The following is a 12,726-nucleotide window of genomic DNA, read 5'->3' as shown; positions in this document are numbered from 1 at the left end:
GGCGAGTCGGTGGTCAGAAAGGGAGGAGGAAAGAGGGGTAAAGGCGCTGGCACAGAGCTCGAGAAGTAGATCTTTTCAAAGGGGAAAAGAGGAGTAAATTAATAGACAGAGGCCAATTATCTAAAAGAAAACGTCTTATAAATGAAGGACTCCATCTAAAACAGTCAATAATAGGTATCACAGTCACAAACAAAAACTTTTATAAAATCCTTTGCACAGGCTCTGTCAAGTCTATGAAAACCTGATACGTGTTCACGGCTGTTTCTCTAATTATCATTGAAGTTACTCAGAGGGCTGGAACAATGACCTAGGCACCTTCCTAACCCTCCCCAAGACTTAAGTACAAAGCACCTCCCACTCTGTACAGAACAGTGTTTGCATGAATTATTCTTTTGCACCTTGATATCTTTTTTTTTTCATTGAGAGAGAGACATACACACACAGAGACAGACAGATGAGAAACATAAATTCTTTGTTGTGGGGCCTTAGTTGTTCATTGATAGCTTTCTCATATGTGCCTGTGGAGGGGGGGGACTCTATCAAAGTGAGTGACCGTTTGCTCAAGCCAATGACCTTAAACTCAAGCCAGTGACCTTGGGCTTCACATCAGCAACCTTTGGGTTCAAGCCAGCAACCAGGAGGTCCTGTCTATGATCCCACGCACAAGCTGGCAACTTTGGGGTTTCGAACCTGGGTCCTCAACATCCCAGGCTGACACGCTATCCACTGCACCACCGCCTGGTCAGGCTGCACCTTGATATTCTGGACCCACAATGGTCTCAAGGAAACAGGGTATGGTGAATTGAACAGTATTCCCCCCAAAATATGTCTTAGACCCAATCTATTGATGTGATCATATTTGGAAATAGGGTCTTCACAGATGTAATTAAGGATCTAGGGATAAAATCATTATCCTGGATTCCTGGTATGTCCTAAATCCAGAGACCAGTGTCTTTACGAGAGACATGAGGGACAGAGGCAAGACACAGAGACACAGGGAGAAAGACCGTGTGAGGATGGAGGCAGAGATTAGAGTGCTGCTGTCACAAGCCAAGAAATTCAGGCGCCACTGGGAGCTGAACAAGGCAAATATGATTCTCCCTGAAGCTGCTGAGCGAGCACAGCCACGTACACAGCCCACCAACACCTTCACTTCAACTTCCGGCTTCCAGAACTGTGACAGGACAGACTTCTGTTCTTTAAAGCCACCCACCCGGTTTGCAGGATTTGGTGGTGGGGGGGGGGGGGACAGCCCCAGAAAACAGGGGTTTCGGGAACCCGTGGCTTCCTAATCTTGGGATACAATGATATTCTCCTACCAAGACCTTCTACTCCTGCCCGGGTGGGAACAGGAGGCAGTAAATGGGTTTGGAGAAATGCCACAAAATGACCAGAGACTCTTGGTGAAATTTTACCAAAGAAAATGGTGAGACCTGCCTCCTTTCGGTCTAAATCTGACCACCAGGAAAAAGAGCTGAAAGTCATTAGGAGGCTTCCCCTCTCGTTTGTGACAGGAGCCCGCCCGGACTGCAAACCCCCCTGCTGCAGAAGCCCAGACAGCCCACACCGGCTCTCCTATAACGAAGGCACCTGCCGCGCTGTTTTTACTTGAGCATTTTGAAACAGAAGGAAACAATTTTGCTTTAAAAGTCTCAAAGGATGAAAATCCTGAGACGCCATCTGAGCACCACTGCCTCGCAACACTAAATGTGGTCCGTGGGCTGGTAGCGCTGACGTCCCCCGGGAGCTTATTAGAAATGCACAATCAAGACTATACTTTCAGGGATCATTTCTATAGTTTGTTACTAGAAATGCACAATCGCAGGTCCTTCGCCAGACCTGCCGAGTCTGAGCCGGCATCGTTCAAAGGAGCCCCAGGTGTTTGGTTGACAAATTAAAATTTGAGATGCTCTCCTCCAGAGTACTTACTTGACAGCTCCTTCAATGGCTGTGAAATTATCTCATCCTAAAACAAGAGTGACAGAAACCCATGAAACACGCATGCACACGCACACACACAAACGCTTTACTCCTCTCGGTTCTTTGACTTTGGCAAGAACTGTGTACACAGCCTTGAAATTTAAAAGAGAGAGAGAGAAGAAAACGTGAAAAAGGATATTTTATGTGTGTCACTGTATTTATTAAATGCAATGTTTCCTAATGGGGTTAAACTCCTAAGGAAGGTTTAGACCCCCAAATCCAAGAGATCAGAAGCAGTCCATTTTTAATTATCTTCTCAGCTGTGGCTTTGATCTATTATTAACTGAGTTTATGAGAAAGGGCCAGTGATCCCATGACAGCTCAGCTGGTGATCAGCCTCTCAAGCCACCCCTGAGGAGCACACTGGCCTGGATGACAGATGACACCCATGCATTGATGAGCAAAGGGTGACTTCACCCTGCACAAAGCAGGCGAGAGGGACACGGTCTATCTCAGCATGAGGAGTAAGTGCTACAGCGCAGAGAGGTTCTGAGTGCAAACAGGACCCACATGGGGGTCGGGGGGAGCAGGGACCACTTCCTCAAAGAAATGTTGTCTATGCAGAGTCTTAAAGAATGAGTCAGAGGAGTCTTGCCAAAGAAGGGAGGGAACAGCAGCCTAGCAGGAGGGAACAGCATAAGCAAAAGCACAGAGGCATGAAAGAATTTGGGGTTCTGGTAACTGTGGAGCACCGAGGAGGAGTCAGAGAGTGAAGGAGATGAAGATGAAGAGGCAGGTAGAGGCCAGTCTCTGGGAAGAGCCATGTGGTCCGAGCTAAGGGGCCACAACACTGTTGTGGAGTGACAGCAGCTCATCTTCCTGCTACTGGTGGTGGAATTTCAAAAGCCTGAATCTCCCTTTCTGGAGAATCTCACAAAGCAGGCCCCAAATGGAGCAACTGGATTATATTATGAATATAATAGTAGCAAAACTTGGGACACTTCTAAAAGAGCCACCTCTCATAGATTAAATGTTACAATGGCAAAACATGAAACATGGGACATGTTTAGGTTCCCACCGTGTAGCTCAATCAGTGAAATAACAGTCATAGTGGTAGCAGTGGTAACAATAATGATAATTCGGTGGAATCGAGTATTATGGGAGGGAACTCACTAACTGCATGACCTGTAGACCGTGGTGACGACATAGGAAGGAGAAGAGGCCATGGATTTCAATCCTCAAGAACATGTTCTGCTTAAAACATCAAGGTAGTCAGCGTGGTAAGTTGGCAGCCAGATCACCTATCGGAGGAGATTCTCTGGACCTCTTTAAGATAAGTCACCGAGATCTACTGAGGGCACGTGCAAGCTCAGTGTCTTCAGGCTGCAAACAGCCCCAAGTCCTAACACAGTCTGCATTCATGTGTCCATGGCAAGGAGCCGGAAAACTAATGTGGAATTTTCCAGGCAATGAGGGAAGCAGAAAAGCCCGTGTCTCCGCCACATAACAGTTGGCACAGAAATGTGTCAAGAGCTGTCATGCTGAACATGTCATGCCACATGGGCCCGTCCGCAGGCCAGGGACACAGACCATATGACTGTGTCCCCCTAGCTGCCGAGCGAGTGCTGCTCCCCCATCACAGAAGGCAGCGGGCCAGAAACGATGGACCTCCATCCATATCGCCCCCCCAAAGGCACCATGATGGGTGAGCGACTGAGGATGGACCAGTGCAAGCGTGCTCATGAAATGAGAACTGAAGTATGATCTGTTTCTGTTGATTATCTGACACAACCAGACTTTGCAATTGGAACACAGGCTCTCAGAGGACGCAGAAATCTACCACGCCTTGGCAAGACTTGGCGTCCTAGATGGGTTAAGGAACGAGAAAAGCAAGCCCAACTGATGTGCTGCTATATCTGGTTGCCCGTCAAGGCTGCAGACATTGGTGTAAACAGATTCTGTCATCACAGGTGTCTTCTGTCACACACCAAATATTTTTTCTTTAAATAACCAAGCAGCTTGGTGTTCTCCACGTCACCCTACAGAACTTACTAACGAGGGCTCCATTTAGTTGCCCTATAACTGGAGGGGCGCTCCGCTGTCTTCTGTTGCCTGGGACGATCTGCTGGGGTGTGTCCAGCTCATCTGCTGGGAAGACACCTGGATTCTTACCCTGCAAGACAACCTCAGACACGAGCACCTTTAGGACACAGCAATGCTCTTGGGTTGATTTTAAATGTTTGGTAACTGGAAACAAGACCCTTTGGTTTTATGTGGGCTGTACCATTGTTCTTGTCCCACAGCATATACCAGGGATGTCCCATCACCTTTCTGGCCATGAGGACGGGTGCAGACTCAGCTGGGCAGGACATCCTGGAGCCAGCATTGAGTGTGAGCATACTGGGAAGGTGAGCCAGCAGGAACCGAATGTGGGGGAGGTGACAACAAGGAAGAGTCCCATCTAGCAGGGAGGCTCTGTACAGGGAGGATGAAAGACTGAGTGAGGGAGGGGGAGGCAGGAGAGGTTCTCTGAGAAGATGGGGGGCAGAGGCAAGGAGCAGTTCCCAGGGTGTAGCAGCTAGGAGGACATTCTTATGGACCAAGACAGATTGGGACATTTGAGTTCACAGACCTGAACCCAAAAAGCTGCAAAACCTTTTTATTTTTTAATTTATGTGTCAGAGATGACAACAGAGAAAATAAAAATCATTAACTATAATGGGATAACTAAGGAACCCTAAATCTCTAAATTAAATTGGTTATATAATATTATTATTATTAACAACACTATATAGAGAAGTACAATATAATAATGGAATTGATCATTTCTCTGAAAGTTGAACAACTTTCTCAAAAAGTTTCATAACTATGCTATCTTGGTCACTTGCCCTGGGAATTAAAAAGAAATCTTAAGTCATGTTTTAGGAATGGTGTAGTCCTTTCAGGGGTGAAGAAGCAACATCAGTCTGACAGTGATGATGGCAGGTCAAGGCAATGGAACCTCCTCTCCCTCTCTGCACCCCCTCCGCACTCCTCCCTGTCCAGGTCCCCCGCCCCTCGCCTGGACAGTCGGGAGGAAACCCGAGACAGTGAGGGAAGGTGGCAGAGCAGCAGGTGCCAGCAGTGGGGGCAGACCCACCTCATCCAGATGTTGGCACTGATGGGGTTCTAATAAAAGTGCTGAGGCATCGCCCATGAATCTTCGTTACAAAACTGACATTGGATTAGACTGAAATTGTATCGTCTCAGAAATCAAATCATAAGGTATGGTGATAGAGTGATGTTTTCTGACCCAGAAATCTTCAATTCAAGGTGGTGTATATTTATTTGAAATCCACCTTTTAAAAAACAAAGATGGATGAAGGAAAGATACAGAACCCAAACGTGGCCGTGTCTGACTCCCTGCGTCCACGCTTATTTAAGTAATGGAAAAGGAATTCTCATTCTTATTCTTATCTTTTATTTTCTACACAGATAGGATACTCTATGCCAATGAAACATCAGAAACAATATTCCAAAATGAGACCAAGGCTTAAAATGTTTAATGGGCTTACTTTAAATCCTTTTAAGCCTTTTAATAAAGAATATATTGATTGAGGAGTGAAATAGATTTAAAGCAGCCTGCCAAGGGCAGCAGTGAGCCTGCAGTCCCGATTAGACGATCAAGTAAATGAGATCAAAATAAGAATGAGAGTAATTTGAAATATCTTCAAAATGATCTTCCAAAAAAAAAAAAAATTGTCTCAAATTGTCAGAGACAAAACTCTAGTGAGCTTAGTATGAAAAAAGAAAAGCCGGCCAAAGTCTTCCGAGATGAATAGCATGTCTGAATCGCTGTGATTGAGGGAAAAGATTAGTGTCCAAATGTCCTAAACTCGTTAGAGCTGTTCCAGTAAACTGCACGTTGCTCCAACTATTCGATGGCACGCCATAACTAATTCAAAAATGTCCACTAGACACGTCTAGAGTTTCCCTTCCATTATTCCAATGCTAAAACCAGGCTGCTTGTCCAAAGCTCCCAGGCCACACGAGCCCACATGCATATTTTGCAAACACAGCCAAACAAATCTCACTCCAGACAGGTAGGAAAGAACAAGGAAAGCTTCCAGTCACCAACCAAGACATTTTCCTAGTTTCCCTGTCAAGGAGAAAATGCTTCTGGTTGTTGCTTTTTAATTCATTAATGTTAGGCTTCACAACTAAAACTACTAAACCTTCCTAGCGACACGCTCAGCTTGATGAACGCACTTCACATCCAGAAACACCTCTCCCAAATAGAAGGGGGAACGTGTCACTAACATGCGTTTAAGAAGAGGGAGCCAGCCGTTCTGTCCCAGAAACCCTACCAGCTGGAGGGAAGCAATGGAACTCTAAAGTCAGCTCACAGATGCCACTGCTGTGCAAGAAACCCCTCATCCCCATTGACTGACTCGGCCTCAGGGCAGGAACAATCGTTCCCATAGTGCATAAACTACCTATCAAGCAACTGCTTGCTATTCTTCTCTTGGCTTGCTGGGTCCTTCACAATCTGGGTGCTAACTTGCCATTTACCTCCAATCCACTAGGTGCGCCTTCCTGCTAAACCTGCCCGGTGAATTCTTCCTCTGGGTCTTGGCAGTTCATGTTGCCTATTCAGTGTGACAGGGCTCATGTTGTTATGCTCTCTGTGAATCCTTCTCTTTACCATTCTACATTCCGCCTCAAATTCCACAGCCACCTCTTTGTCACAGAAATTACCTCCTTGATAACCACTTGTGTATCCCTGTCTTGCCCTGTTCGTCCACGAGCTCCCTGAATACCAACCAGCATCTGTGTTTTACGAAAGCTCTAGAAACCTACATGGTACATTTCCCATAGAGTTTTGCTGGATCGGTAAAAACCAAGTCTTGGTCAATGATAGCTTAAATTTAACTTGAAAGTTAAAACGTGGTTATGTCCGTTCTTATTAGTTTTTGTGTTACTGAGAGATTTACAAGCATCAGTTCAGATTTGCAGCCACCTTAATTTTTTGAAAGAATAACAGACTACCCGGAATTTATATCCAGGGGAGAATCCAGTTTCTTGTTTCACGCTGCGGTTTTACATGAAGAACTCAAGTCACCAACTAAAAGAAGCAGCGACCCTCTTTAGTCAGCTGTCTAGCACTGAGGATGTCAAGGAAATCCTTATAAACCCACCTGAAATCTGATCATTTTTTAAAAATGTATTGTAAATGGCACATTTCAGAGAAGAATTAAAAGAGAGAAAACACACGGTACGAACCCTTCAAGTAATACTGTTCCTAATCTGCAGTTGCAAATCTTCCACCTGCTTGTTCTTTGGACTCGGCCCTATTCAGTCAGAACTAGAACTGCAAAAACCTATCAGAAAACCAGGGGAATGTCAGTTTATAATGATGACGCACTACACGTGCCCACATTAGCTAGTGATGCTGAAATGGCTATTTCTAAGATTTTATTTTGTCAAGGGCTTCAACTTAACCATTCAGAAACAGTCTTTACTTCCTGGATTTTCTGCTGGCCCCCAAAGCAAAGGTGCGTCAATTAGATCTTTTTTTTTTTTTTTAATTGCTTCATCTGTTTCATTCTAAATTCAGAAAAATAATAAATCATTTTAATCATTAGAAATGTTCAGCATGGGAAATTCGGCATTGCTTCGGAATGAGCCACTGAGTTGGTGGGAGAAATCAAGTCCTGAGACGTGAGGTGTGAGCGTTTAACCCTGTCTGAGTTGAGTTCTCCACTCTCCTCATGGTGCCACGTCCTCCCCTGGCCTCCACAGCTCCCACACACACCTTCCTCTGTCTCCCACAGTATCACACTGCCCTGCTTTTTCACCGACTACCTTGGCTGCCTGCTCTCAGTTTCCCCTGTGAGGCTCTCCTTCTGAGCTCTAAATCTTGCCTTCAACCGTGTTGCCCCCTCCTGAACATTGCCAGAGAGGACCTCCCATAATGCGTATCTTACAGACTGAGCAGTTGTTCCCTGGGCCCTTTCTCTTCTCAGCTGCCTCTTATCTTTGATGACCTCCTCCTCCCACACAGGTTTATACAGCATCTATAAGTGGACAGCTCAGATCATTGCAGCCCATTTCTCTATTCTGGACCCTGGATCAATGCAACCAAGATTGGCACCTCTATTTCAATAGCCCACATATTAAACTTAGTATGTCATGTATTAATCCCCTGCCCACCCCCCCCAAAAAAAACATGTTCTTCTTCTAAGCATCCCCTTGCCTATAAATGGAATCATGACATTATATCTCCTCTCTCCCATGTACCAATCCAGGGACTTACCATTCGAATCTTCCTCTGTCTCAGGCCTCACCTGCAAATTAAGTCTGCCTTTCAATATGGTGAGATCCATCATGCCTCTCTCTGGTGCCACCTCCCCAGCAAAGCCAACGCCATTGCTTGCCTGGATTACTGCGTAGATCTCCTACTAGGTCTCCATCCTTCCTTCCTCTGCAGCCGAAGTGCTGACATTCCCACTAGTCAGAGCTTTGTAATAACTTCCCATTGTTCTACAACAGAGGTCAAAATCTTCTACGTCACCACTATGGCTCTTCCAAGACCAAGACCAAGGATCGTCTGTGGCTCTCTCCTGCTTAAACCCACAGTTTCCTTCCACTTGCTCTCTCACAGCAAACCTCTCTGTGTTTCAAATACGCCAAGATTCTTGGGACCTGAGGACCTTTTCGCACACTGGAGTTCACCTGGACTTCTCCTGCCACCGCTTCCCCCAAGTCCCCACCACCAGGTACACACTTCTACTCCAAGATTTCTAGTCCTAGGTAGAGGGCACTCCTTCAGGAAACTTCCTAGAACCCCCATGTTCTGTTGAGATGCCCTATTAGAGGGCTCATGGTATCCTGTCCTTGTCTGTCAAGCATTTCCCCTCACTGCAATCATGGACACTGAGTGGTTACTGATACATCGGCTCTCTGCCTCGCTCAGCAGATTGGCAGTTCCATGAGGCAGGAAACAGTTCCTATTTTCTCTACCCCTGCATCTTCAGTGACTCAAACCAAGCTTAGAAAATAGTAAGCACTCAAAAATGGCTGGATGAATAAATCGATGAATGGCTGAACCCATGGGAGGAGAATGAGATCTGTTCAATTTCCTTTTCTGTTTTCTTCTGCAATCAAACCATCCTTTTCATTCTCCGATACAGACACAGATTAGCAAAAGGAAAAGGAAAGTGGGGGGGGGGTCTCTCCATTCAGGAATGGTGACAATAAAAAACATCATTTTAGAGGAGTACTACAATATTAAGTCTGTATTTCTCCAGACTTAAAGGATGTGTTGTTTCTACTTAGTCACATGCCTGTTTGTCAGAAGAAGGATGAGAGGATGTCATTACTATAACAGGAAAGAAAAAATCCTAGCTCTGTCACTAACCAGCTCTGAAACGAACGGCAAGTCAGTTAATAGCTCTACATCCCAATATTTCTTCTATGAAGGGGGAAGACAATCCAATGGATCCCCTATTTTGAGACGCTAATATGACAGTGCTTTGTAGAGGCAAGGAGTAGGGGAGAGAGACCACCAGTCATTCTGTACAAATGAGAAGTGAGTCAAAAGCCACATATGTGTTTGCTGGCCTATTCACACCATGTTAACATGTTGCTTGTTTGGGGGAAAGTAGTATACATTAAAGGATTTTAAGTAAAATACATCTAGAAGGCAAAATACATTAATCCTACTGAGAAAGGTGGGATCTCTGCCTAGGAAATGCTGTCTTTCTAAGTCAGTAAAATATTAGGATCTTAACCAGTGTAACTGTGAAAAGAAATCTAGTGTATTTCGGGGCAAGAATCTTGAACAAAAGAATTTAGTCAATTTCATGAAACTATACTTATCTGCTCAAAAAGAAAAAATTCACTTGGAGCAGACTATTTCTCAAGTTGCTTTCTAACTTATTACACATAATTCATTTTCTTTACCTGAACTGCCTTTTCACTCCAAAGGAAATAGCATTTTCAGAGCTTCAGCTGGTGAGAAATGTCCTCAGAAGCTTGCAGAATTCATGCAGTCATCTTCTAAAGAAGTAAAACCATCATAAAAATATGTGGTGCGGTCATGGTGATGCCATTTGCATTTATCTGCAGACTCTTTATAACAAAGCACTTTTACCTACATCATTTAATCCTTACTACCTTGTAAAGTAAGTGATATATTTTTCCACTTCACAATCAAGAGGGGCTTTGAGAAATCAATTAATTTGTCTAAAATTATATTGTTAGTATGTGACAAAGCTAAGATCCTCACTGAAGTCTGAAGACTTGGTATTGTACTATCTATCTTTACAGTAGCAATGTTATAATTTTATCAAGATAATGACTGAAGGATTTAGTACCTTAAAATAGCTCCCTAAAATAGTTGTGGTCAGTGGGTGAAATGCTTAACCTTGTGTTATCTATTCCTTACCTAAAGCCATCACTGATGGATGCCACCCTTGCTTCTTAAGGCAATGGTATCATTTCTCCTTTGGTTTAGCAAAAATAATAGCGAGAGGTCACGTGGAGGCAGGGTTGAGATGGTAAAAGAACAGTATATACAAGACAGGGCAATGACCTTGAACTACTGGGGAAGAAGTAGGAGCACAGAGCCTTCTCCTTACACTCCCAAATCTCTGAAGGGCACCACCAACCCAGTGATTTCTGAGTCTCAGAAGTTCAAGATTTCTCATTGACACCCTGGTTGTATTTAGAATGTAATTCCATCATAATATAATTCCATGACTTCAGAAAGAAACAGCAGGCCGTTAGCAGTCACTTCCACTACCAGCCACCCCTACCCAGCCTCTGGCAGACACTGATCTACTATCTGTCTCTACAGACTTGCCCATTCAAAACATTTTCATATGAATGGAATCACACAAGATATGGTCTTGATGACTGGCTCTCTCTCTCAGCACGATGTTTTCAAAGTTCATGCAGGTTGTAGCATGTATCATCAGAGCTTCCTTTCTCCACTGCCAGGTAATTTTCCAGGTTATGGCTTATACCACATTTTGCTCGTCTCTGCGTCAGTTGATGGGTAGTTGAGTTGTTGGCTTTTTTTTTTCTTTTTTGCTATCGTGAATACGTAATGCTACTATGAACATCCATGTCTGAGTTTTTGAGGGGAATTTTTCATTTCTTTTGGAATTCTTTCTCTTCTATACATGTTGCTGGAGTAGAACTGTTCAGTGGTGTGATAACTCTAGTTTAACGAAATTCTTCTGTTCAAGATCCTTGCCCCTGAGATACACCAGATTTCTTCTCAGTTACACTGGTTAGTCTCAGGAGCTGCCAGAATGTTTCCCAAAGTGACTGAGCCTTCCACATTCCCACCAGCAGGGGCTCAGCACTTTCTCCAAATTTCCACCAATACTTGTTATCTGTCTTTTTGGTTTTAGCCATCCTAGTCAGTGTAAAGTGGCATCTTATGATAGTTTTGATTTGCATGTCCCTAGAGCTGACTTTGAGCAGCTTTTCATGGGCACTGATCATTTGTAAATTTTCTTGGGAGAAATGTCTATTTAGATTATTTGCCTATCTATGTTTTAAGTTGGGCATTTGTCTTCTTTATTATTGAGTGGTAAGGACTCTTTATATATCCTGAACACAAAGCCCTTATCAGTTATGTGGTTTGCACAAAGTAGACCAACACCTGGTGGTGAACTTGCCTTCGGGAACGCTACCTTGGCAGGCTGGATTTCTGTCAGGCCCTGCTATACATTACTAACACAGCCAGACTTGATGTTAGCATGAGACACTTCCTCTGGATGAGTTCGATAAATTAAAACCTGGAGCAAAGACAAAGTAAAATTGAAATATTGGCTCTTCAGTCATCATGCTAAGTTAATTTTATTATTTTCCTTTTGACCTAATTAGGAGTTTGAACTTTTGCTGTTGTTGCTAGCTGCATTATATACATATTAACTAATTAATCTCCCTCATCATCATCTGTGGTGGTGTTCCTTTTGATTTCCCCTGGGCAACAGGCAATTTGTTTATTTGGGGTAAAAAAAAATTAAAAATAAAAAAGAATCATTACAAAAAGAACGAATTAAAAATTATGAGATAAACTTACAGCTCTACATAGTTACAAACAAGAAAGAACTGGGATTCCGTCAGTGGCAGGAACTTCTCAGAGCATCACCTCTAACTCTCTACGTTCACGTGTTCCAAGTCCTTTTCTCACGATTCGTATTTGCCTTTCGTCTGTTCAGCAGACCTTGAAAATTAGATTCAGTGAGAACGTCTCACATCTGTGGATATATTTCTCACTGAGATTTGACCTGCTCTTTAAAAGGAAAATTAAAAGAAAAGTCAAAATTTAGTCTGAGCCGTATTTAATTTATGATTTTAAATGAGATACCCAAACTAAATATTCCCAGCTCAGAGATTATGCTGGGCTGCTCCATCGCTGAGTAGAGTGTGGAGGGCTGGCCCTGAAGACAAAATGCCTTTCCCCCACCTGGCGAGTGGAGAATCCTTAATCCAGGAGAAGAATGTAAAATTTTTGGTATGCCTCCTATTCTGAGCTACCTTTAATGAGACTTCTTCATTTTCTCTTAGGGGCCAATTTCATAATTGGGCTTCGGGTTAAATGTCTATATATATTATATGTGAGTATCTGTTGAGGTGGGACATGAAGCAAATATTACTGTTTACTGATACCTAGTTTCTGTGTTGGTATTCAGGACAATCACACTTCTCTCTTTTTGACGTTAGATTTGGCTATAAGTCTTGCTCTGGCCAATAAAATTAAGCAAAAGGATGCATGCCTCCTTTTTGCTGAAGTACTAAGAAACCCAT

At 43.7% G+C, this 12,726-nt stretch overlaps 1 protein-coding gene and 1 pseudogene across 2 annotated transcripts in view; one reads left to right on the top strand and one right to left on the bottom strand.

The window, feature by feature from the left end:
- PID1 (phosphotyrosine interaction domain containing 1) overlaps positions 1–12,726 on the bottom strand; it is a 227,885-nt gene that overhangs the window by 82,961 nt on the left and 132,198 nt on the right. The window lies entirely within an intron of this gene.
- Positions 1,768–1,858, top strand: LOC136307048 (small nucleolar RNA U3; annotated as a pseudogene).

This window comes from Saccopteryx bilineata, chromosome 5 (genome assembly GCF_036850765.1).
Source record: "Saccopteryx bilineata isolate mSacBil1 chromosome 5, mSacBil1_pri_phased_curated, whole genome shotgun sequence".
In the NCBI taxonomy this organism is placed as follows: domain Eukaryota; kingdom Metazoa; phylum Chordata; class Mammalia; order Chiroptera; family Emballonuridae; genus Saccopteryx; species Saccopteryx bilineata.
This window is presented reverse-complemented; position numbering and strand designations above follow the sequence as displayed.